The sequence below is a fragment of the Pipra filicauda genome, unplaced genomic scaffold (genome assembly GCF_003945595.2).
Source record: "Pipra filicauda isolate LSUMZ 115617 unplaced genomic scaffold, ASM394559v2 scaffold108_size2327098_pilon, whole genome shotgun sequence".
NCBI lineage: Eukaryota > Metazoa > Chordata > Aves > Passeriformes > Pipridae > Pipra > Pipra filicauda.
Window position 1 is genome coordinate 1,275,717 of NW_024103529.1, and position 8,914 is coordinate 1,284,630.

The window sequence follows — 8,914 nt, forward strand, 5'->3', positions numbered from 1 at the left end:
CTCTCCGTCACACCAAGACATAATCAATGAGGTGCCAATGCTTAGATCTGGCATGCATCCAGGTTGTCTTCAGACTATCTTTCTGCTGAAAGATAGTATTAGCGATGGTGAGCTGTTGCTCCGCACAGAATTCTAGCAGAAGTCAACCATTATCGTTGCAGTTTCCAACACCATGCTTGCCTAATACTCCTTTCCAGGCTTCAAAATTCTTACCTACTCTGGCGTTGAAATCACCAAGGATAATGATCTTATCATCTGCAGACACCTTTTGGGTAAGGAGGCGCAGGTCGGTGTAAAATTTATCTTTTTCAGCAGGGTCAGCTTGGAGAGTTGGGGCATATATACTAAACAGGATGACGTGTTGGTTGTTGTGTAGTGGAAGGCATAGGGAGATAATGCGGTCAGAGTGACCTGTCGGCAGATTTTCGAGTTTAGGAACAATAGAGTTTTTGCTCATGAAGCCGACTCCTGAGAGATGTTTTTCAGTTCTGGGCTTACCTGACCAAAAGAGTGTGTAACTTGCACCATGTTCTCTGAGTCTGCCTTCTTCATGAAGGTGAACTTCACTGAGAGCGGCAATGTCGATGTTGAGACGAGCCAGCTCATGGGCAATTAGGGCAGAACAACGCTCAGGACATCCGCTCTCTGCAGAATCGAGCATGGTTCTGATGTTTCAACATGCTAGAGTTAATTTAGGTACAACTTTGGAGGCAGGTGTGTGCCTTTGTCTTTTGATCTTTGTGCGACTGCATTGGAAGAAGATGCCCATTGGCCTGCGGTTAACTAACTGGGTGAAGGTGGAGATGAGCTTTGTTTAGGTCACCTTTTCTAGGCCCCTCTCCGAGTGGAGCAAGCAGTGCTGTCCTTGAAAAGGCTGCTTGGTCATTCAGGGTGCTGCCCCAAGAGACTGTCTGTAGTGGTTTGAACCTTGTTTTTCCCCAGAGGCTAAGAGAAGTGGTAGACCCCAAGGGGTGGAAACCCCTGGAAGTTTTGAAGTTCTGCCCAATGGGCGCTCCTGCAGAAATGTAAACATACCACAACCAGACCGGAAAAGAAGAGTTGTAGTTTGTTGTTGTAGGAGAGGTGGCCATGTTGTAGAGCCACGAGGAAGGGGCTCTGAGCCCCTTGGGCCCTCTGGGGCCCTCCCAGCCCCTGGCTGGGGGGCTGCAGGGACCTGGAACAGCATAAAGCTGGGCTAGGTGCCTGTAGTTATGCCGGGAGATGTTTTCTCCATGGGCACAGAGCAGCAGCCGACACTGACCAGAGAAACGGTGGCAGAGAGCCAGAGATAAGGACCTGAACTGGAGGAGCAGCAGAAGCAACATGCAGCACCGCAGAGAAGACTCCTGGAAGGAGAGCCGAGGAAAGGAGAGCCAGCAACTGAGAGCTACAGAGTTCTTGGGGGTAAGACTGATACCAGATCCCCAAAACTCCCTTGAGACCCCTCTTGGAGAAGAGGGACATGGACTCCTATTTTGGAGAGCAGTTTTGGACATGCAGCACCAGAGAGAGAGAGGAGCTGAGAAGCTCAGAGCGTCCCGGAGCTGGATCGGGACGGCCAGATGGAATGCGGGGGGAGTTGACCTTGGCTCCCCCCTCGCACTGCTGCCACGGTGGCAGCCTGAGAAACAGGGCACAGAGGCCCTGCAAGAGATACCAGACCGTCACGAAGACCCCCCTGTGTCTTCGTGATATGACGTGGTGAAACGACCTTGTCTGGGGTTACGAAGCCCACGGAAGACCCCTCGGTTGTGAGGCGATGGGGCCGAGAGAGAGGCTTGGATACCTCCCTCGTGGATGCTGGCAGAAAAGCCAGCTATCAGCTGCTGCATGCATGAGAAGAAGAAACCTGCTGCATTAGAAGATCCTGCTGCTTAAGGACTGGAAGGGATCTGTCCTTCTTTCCCTCCTGGACTTTTATTTGGAGGAGAGAAGAGATCTGATCCATTGTAAATACATATGTCATGGTAGAGATAGTTTGTGATCATGTGTATAATGTGATATGGTATTTATTTGTACAGTCATTGTAATATATTCCCTTTTCCCCACTTTGAGTCTGGTGTGTTTTGTCTGGAAAAACCCATCTCACATTAGGTTGAGATGTGGGAGGGGGAATGGAGCTAGGGAATTGGATTTTGGGACTATCTCAAACCATGACACTGTCATCTCCGGTCAGTCTCAAATGACCAATATCCTGAACCGCCTGCATGCAGGGTTGGGTCTGCGGCTTCCAGTGCACCTTTCACCTGCCGTTTCGACCCTTGCCCGTTGCTACAGGGCTTTTTGCATGTGGGTAAAGCCTTCAAGCCTGCGTAATGGGTTTTTTAGGTGAGATGCAGTATGTGCGGAACTGAACCCACTCTTTAATCCTAAGGTTCATCTGCCAGGGCCGAGCAAGCTTGGACGGTGGCAGTGAGGTCCTCAGGACGTAGGTTTGATTAGAGTGACCTTCTCTTAGATGGATGGTCTTACGGGGCTAAGCGAGCTCCATCTGCTCGGGTTTGGGATTAGAGTTGTCCTTCTCCTAGGATGACTGCCAGAAGGCTAATGAGCTCATCCTGCCCAAGAATGTATTAAATCTGGTCCTACAGTTTTGACCTATCTGGCATGGGTGACTCTACCGGAGGCATGTACCACATAGCTCGCAACCACATAGGGGTACAAGACTATGTTCCTATTGGAATGATTTGGGCAAGTCTTTCATTTCCTTTTTTATTAACACCTATCTATAAACAATCTGAAGGAGATACCCAGGAACAATCCTTTGTCCTGTCCATCATTTCAGGGTGTAACAGAGCAAAGCAAATATATCCAGAACATGCCAAACTTGGGCAGTAGCCACAGGTGAACCAAAAACAGACAGACAAACAAAGCAATCATTCTGACCCCAGTACCCATCCAGGCAGGGGTGCCTTTCAAGACCCCAGCCTGGCTGGGACCCCCATTATTCCAAAAGAACCCACTATCCACCCTGACCTTATCCTTCCCCCACTGTGTTTCCACATATCTTCAGGCACACTGCTCACCTGTGACATTTCATAAGGGATTGTCCCGCTCTCCCTCCTGCCAATCGGCAGACCCCCTCGGCCCGCTCGACACCCTACTCTAATGCTTCCCCTCCCCTCCTTCCCCCCCTTCCCCCCCAAACCTGGAACAGCAAACCTCTGTGTGCTCCGAAGCTCCCCTCTCCTCTTTCATGGGGGTGTAGTACCTGCCGGCAAGGCTCCCCTTCTCTCTCCTTTCTCCTGCCACGGCTGCGCCTGGGGGCTCAACCGCGGGAAGCTCCCGCAGCCGGGGGGTCCCGGCCAGGTGGCACGGGAAGCTCCCAACAGCCGGGGGACCCGTCCCCCCAGTACACACACCACATGTATAAAAAAAAGTAGGATTCGCAAACACTAAAATGTGGCAATGCTCTATAGCATCTGCAATTTTTTTTCTCTTACGGCATTCTATCTACATATCATGTATTTAAATTACTGTGCTACAGAGAAATTATAAAGCCACCAATAAATCATATAAGCTACCTTTTATAAAAAGAAAATAATTATGGATTTGATGTTTTAAGTCTTTTAAAACATTACAGTTTTCAAATGTACTAAACACTGCAGATTTAAGGCAATGTTTTGCTTGAAAAATCCAAAGCTAGAACAAATACTGCATTAAATTATATTAATAATGGCTCATGAATAATGATTATTTTTGAGAAAAAAAGAAAAAAAAGACCACATAGCTATACTTCAGGAAAGTGAAGAAAACATTTTTTTTGTCATGCTCTCTGCTTCCTCTAATCATTTGTTGTGTTTAGAGGTTTCAAAATTTGCAATAAATCTCATAGGTGATAAATTAATAGGGACTGCACATTCTCATGAACAAGGTCACCAGAAAAATTGTAGGGGGTTATCCTATTTATCAGATTAATAATCCTGCATTCATGTAAATTTACATGTAGCCAGATGGAATGCAGCTTGGGTGAGTCTCTATTTAGGTTTTACCTGAAAAACATCTCAGTATTGAGGTGACATACAAAGCATGACAGAAGTATAGTCTCTTTTCCACAATGAAATGGTCCATTTGTATTTTATTGAACATTTTTATTAAAACAATGCTAAAAGTCTGCTTACCAATATTAAAAATCCAGAGAATATTTGTAATGTTCATTACGTGTGTGTACCATCTTTTACCATACAGTCAAACCTAGTTCCTATAAGTGACCTTTTCTGTCAAGACTTTAATGAGATGAACACATAGTGACTATCCTTTAAAAAAAAGTCTGGATTTTGTTCTGTTGTCTGTACAGCAAAGCACATAAACAACCAAACTTCAGTGAAAAGCCAGTGTTTCACCAGCTTCATTTTGTGAAAATAATTCCCTCAACCATAGTGAACTGTAGCAAGTTATAGTCAGAAAGCCTTGGCATCATTACTGCTTGGAAATCCTGCCTAAATAGAGGCTGCCTTCAGCATGAATGTGACAAGGTCTGGCTCTGCACATCTTTAACTTCATTTTCTTCCGGCTAGAAAAAAGAAGTTTTATATTAAAACAAGACAAAACCAAACCACTTCACAAGCTGCTTTAAAAATATATTCAAAGCCATTGGTATTTGCATAGAGATAAAACAAAAAAAGTGTAGCACTTGTATGGGCACGAACCCAGTTACTACATGAGTGCAATAACTGAATTAGTTTATTAAGAACGGACAGCAGTTTAAATACACAGATCAAACTGTAACACGTGACCTCTCAACCAATGACATTAGAGCACCACAATGAGCATGTCCAACAGAGTACAAAGAACTACAGGTTCCAGAATGCCTTGCAGCATTCTTCCCATAATAAGAACTCCTACAAAAAAGGGGAAGAATATCAATTTCTAAGGATTCCATCACTTAGGGGAAAAAATCCATTACTCCCCCACACTATGAACCTGCCCGAGGTTGTATCAAGACCTCCATATGATCTTCAGCATCTCCACCATCTGTTAGTGTATATGACCAAGAAGGTACTTGTCCAGTAAAATGAAGTTCATGAAGTTTTGTCTTTTCCACCTACTTTTCCATCTACTTTTCCATCTACTTTTCCATCTACTTTTCCATCTTATAACATGGGTCCATTTGTGAAGTTGTGTAATCCTTCACTTAAGTCAAAACGCACTATGATGGAATGACTTTGCATAAAAAGGCACATGCAAGGACACAATTTTCAAAGCAAAGAAAAAAATGTGTCTGAATTTTCAATTCACTTGAACCTGCATACTTTAGTCCTTCACATACACCCGTCCTCCATCTTATTCATGAAATATATGGGTTTCTGTTTAGTATTACAAATCAAGATGATTTTCCATTCCGGTCTATGTTGCTGCCAATCATGAGTCACCTTAATCGCATGGCTTTTTACGTGGCTAGTCCTTGCTCTTTGAGCTGAATAAATTAAGCTTTCTACAATCCTGATCTGATGTGGCCTCTATTTAACATAACTGTTTATCTTTCTAAGATCAGATAATACTAATAGACAAATGCCTAGTTTCTGAACTCCCTTACATTTTTGCAAATCTGCAGCTTTGAATCTGAATTCCATAGCATTTTTCCAGGGGCAAAGAGACATAATTTTATAAGGACTCCTTGACTAGAAACAGTACTTTCTCTTACCCTTTCTAACAAAACAAAAAAAAAAAAAAAAAAAAAGAGAGAGAGACAGAGAGAGAGAGGAAAGATGCCCAAGAATTAATAAAAATATTATGTCCTGGTCCAGTCAGCTTTCAAGTGCATTTTTCTGGAGATGGTCAGAAAACACTTTGGTTTTCTGCATTGTGCAACCAGTCTACCAGTCACGTGCCTTATATTGCTTCTTTAGAAGCTACTCTACTCTGCTTAAAAATCCACATTAGAGTATTTAATTTTCCCTTCAGTAACAAACTTGTCTTTTATCTAAATGCTTTTCACTCCCAAGCAAATTGGAACCTGCTTTTACTTTCAATTTTTTAAACAACTATGTAATAGCAATGTAAAGAACGAAAAACTATGTTGACATGTTTTCAGATTACCTTTAACATTTAGATTTAATTGTATCCCTCTTCTCTTTATTTTCAAATCACTTCCTTTCTTAGGTCCAGATAGTTATTTGTATTTAACCTTAAGCATAAAATTAATGGCACTGTTACTCTGCAGGAATGCAGGTAACCTGATAACATCGTTTTCACTAGCTCTTCAGGTTTTTAGAAAACAGGTTCTTGGTGCTGGAAGTGAAATTTTTAAGGATTTTGTTCACATCTTAGGCAGCACGGCTCTTCTGAGCACTACTGAAAATGAAGAGGTAATGGACAGAGATATTCCAAAAAAACAGTCTAGATTTAATAAGCAATTGGAATTTGTACCATGAATGGTACTTGGTTTGTCTATAAAGAATGAAAAAGGAGATTAGAAGCATCCAGAATGATCATTAGGCTGTGCCAGAGAACATGTCTGGCTAGGCTTCAACATCAAAGCTTATCAATTAATAGGGCTGACACACACACACACATCCTGATTCTTCCTTTTCAAAAGCAAGTGAATTATCTGATACTCACTTTTGGGTCTGTGTGCACTGGGCAATGACATCTCTGCCCTGCTGTCTGAGGATTTCCTGCAGGTGACCCAAGCAGGCTTTCTACAGGTGACTGCAATTGGAATTGTGTAGGGTTCTGTACAATCTGTTCCCACAAATAAACACTTGTGCAGCTTCTGCAGTGCTGCGCATTGCTAAAACTACGTAACTTTTAATGGTCCAATTTAACAATACCTTGCAGGTGTCTGCTTGAGTGAAGGTCATACATTCCTCTCTACCATGTATGAAAGTAGAAAGTCAAGAGTTAGACCCAACCTCCTATCCCCCTGCCAACACTATAGGATGTTCTAGTTGGTTCTGATCAAATATTATTACTTGTTCTGTTTTAATATTCTCTAATTTTCCCTAAATAGGTCTGGCCAGAACAATACATCAGCAGTCCCGAAGGAGGATCCTATTTTATATTTCACATTGGATCAATTTATGTTTTGAAAATATTGATTTTCTCATCATCTAAAAGTGTAAGTATTACAGGGTGTTCTGTTGGTAGTAGAACTGACAAGCAGGTTTCCTATGGTGTGGAGTCCTTTGCTCTCAACCCTCTGACAACACTCTTCCAAAGGCAAGAAATAGAACATGCGTCTGCTAATATCCAACTGTATATGTGACTGCTGGCTGGTTAATGGGCTGCAGAACAGAGCATCTAACACTTGAGTTGTCTGTTGGAGTTTTTTTCAGTGAAAGCTTTTGTTTCTACGGAGTCACTGGTTCTCATCAGGTCTGTAGGACTGTATACCTCATTCTAAGATTTAAGAGAAAAGTTGTAAAAAAACTTCATTTTAAATGTAAAATCTCTAATACTAGCCAAGCAAAAAGAAAATGTGCTACTATATACACTGTAACATCCAGCCTCTGTGTTAACTATGTCTGTGTTCCAGCTACTTGATTGCTCCAGTACCACTTATCTATTGTCTGCTTCTGGGTTGTAAACACTTCATGGGATATGGGACTATCAAGTATTATTTGCCACATATTAGTGCACTACATAGAGCTTTCAAGCCTTGTTGGTCCTTAGAAGCATCTTTAAATGTTAAACAAAAATGAAAAAACAGTGCTGATGAAGTAAATCTATCCTTCTTTTAAGCTACTCAGCTACAATTCAGTCATGGCACACTACTCATCTTTAGCTTTCCGTGGCAATCTCTTCCTCACATAAACACAGAAACCCAAAGATTTTTTTGTTAACTCCAAATATTCTATCTCCTATTCACCAGAGAGAAAAACCCAGCAACTTTACTGGTCACTGCCTTTGATAGCTTGGTTTTTAAGTAATTGGGCAATAATGTACCATCTCCCTTATAGCCATATGCCAGGGAAGTTCCCTATGAAAAGCTACAGTGACAGCTTTCTGAGAATCCCACATTTGAGTGCTGTACAGATCTATTCTCCTGGTCCATCTGTTAGAGTGGCAAGGTGCCTGCTTGCAGACCAACATGTCCCTTTTAATAAAGCAAAAATAACAATTATTAAAAAAAAGAAAAGCTTCCAGCTGATGTAATACTTCCAAGATTTGTAGTTCCACAAGGAATCCCTCCTCAGTCACAGCGATACCATATGCTTCTTTCACACAACACCTAGTGACTCGTGTGCCAAACTTTGGTGGCAGGAAAAAAGAAGACTGTGAGTTCACAACTGCCAGGATGACAGACTGTCTATAGCAGTGGAAATCTGAGCAGTACACTAAGGCAACATGTGCTGTCCAAACATGTCACAAAGAAGCACAATTGGTATCTGTGGCTGATAAAAGCATTCATCCCTGAAGTGTATCAATTGTAACTAAGATATTCCAATTTATCTTCTGTAACTCCATATTAAAACAATAAACTTTTTTTTTAACTTTTGTTTCTCAGGCAGGTCTTTTGGGCATTCTGTATTTATTATTCTCCTGGAACCTTCATATCAGTATGTCCACATTAAAATAAAGTAATTTCTGACAGGCCCAAATTTAGCATGGGATTTGAAAGGCAAACTAACTTAATTCCTGTTTGCATATGACTGTGAGAACATTGAGTAGGAACAGGGAAACCCATTGTTTTCGAAGGACTTACAAAGGTTGGCATTCGGTAAGCAACTCCATAAAAAATGTACAAAAGAAGACTTGGTGTATTCCTTTCAGATAAGTGGACTCAAAGCTTAACAGGAGAAAAAGTTGGTTGATGCTTGTTTATTCTCCTGAATCTTGTAAGCAGATCTGTTGAGAAACAAAAGCCTTTCCTGTAGTCATTTCCTGACACAGAGCAGAGTTTTTAAGGAAATGCAGTTTTGGACAAAATACTATCTGGTTACCAGTCTAGAGGCAAACTTCCAGACTAGCT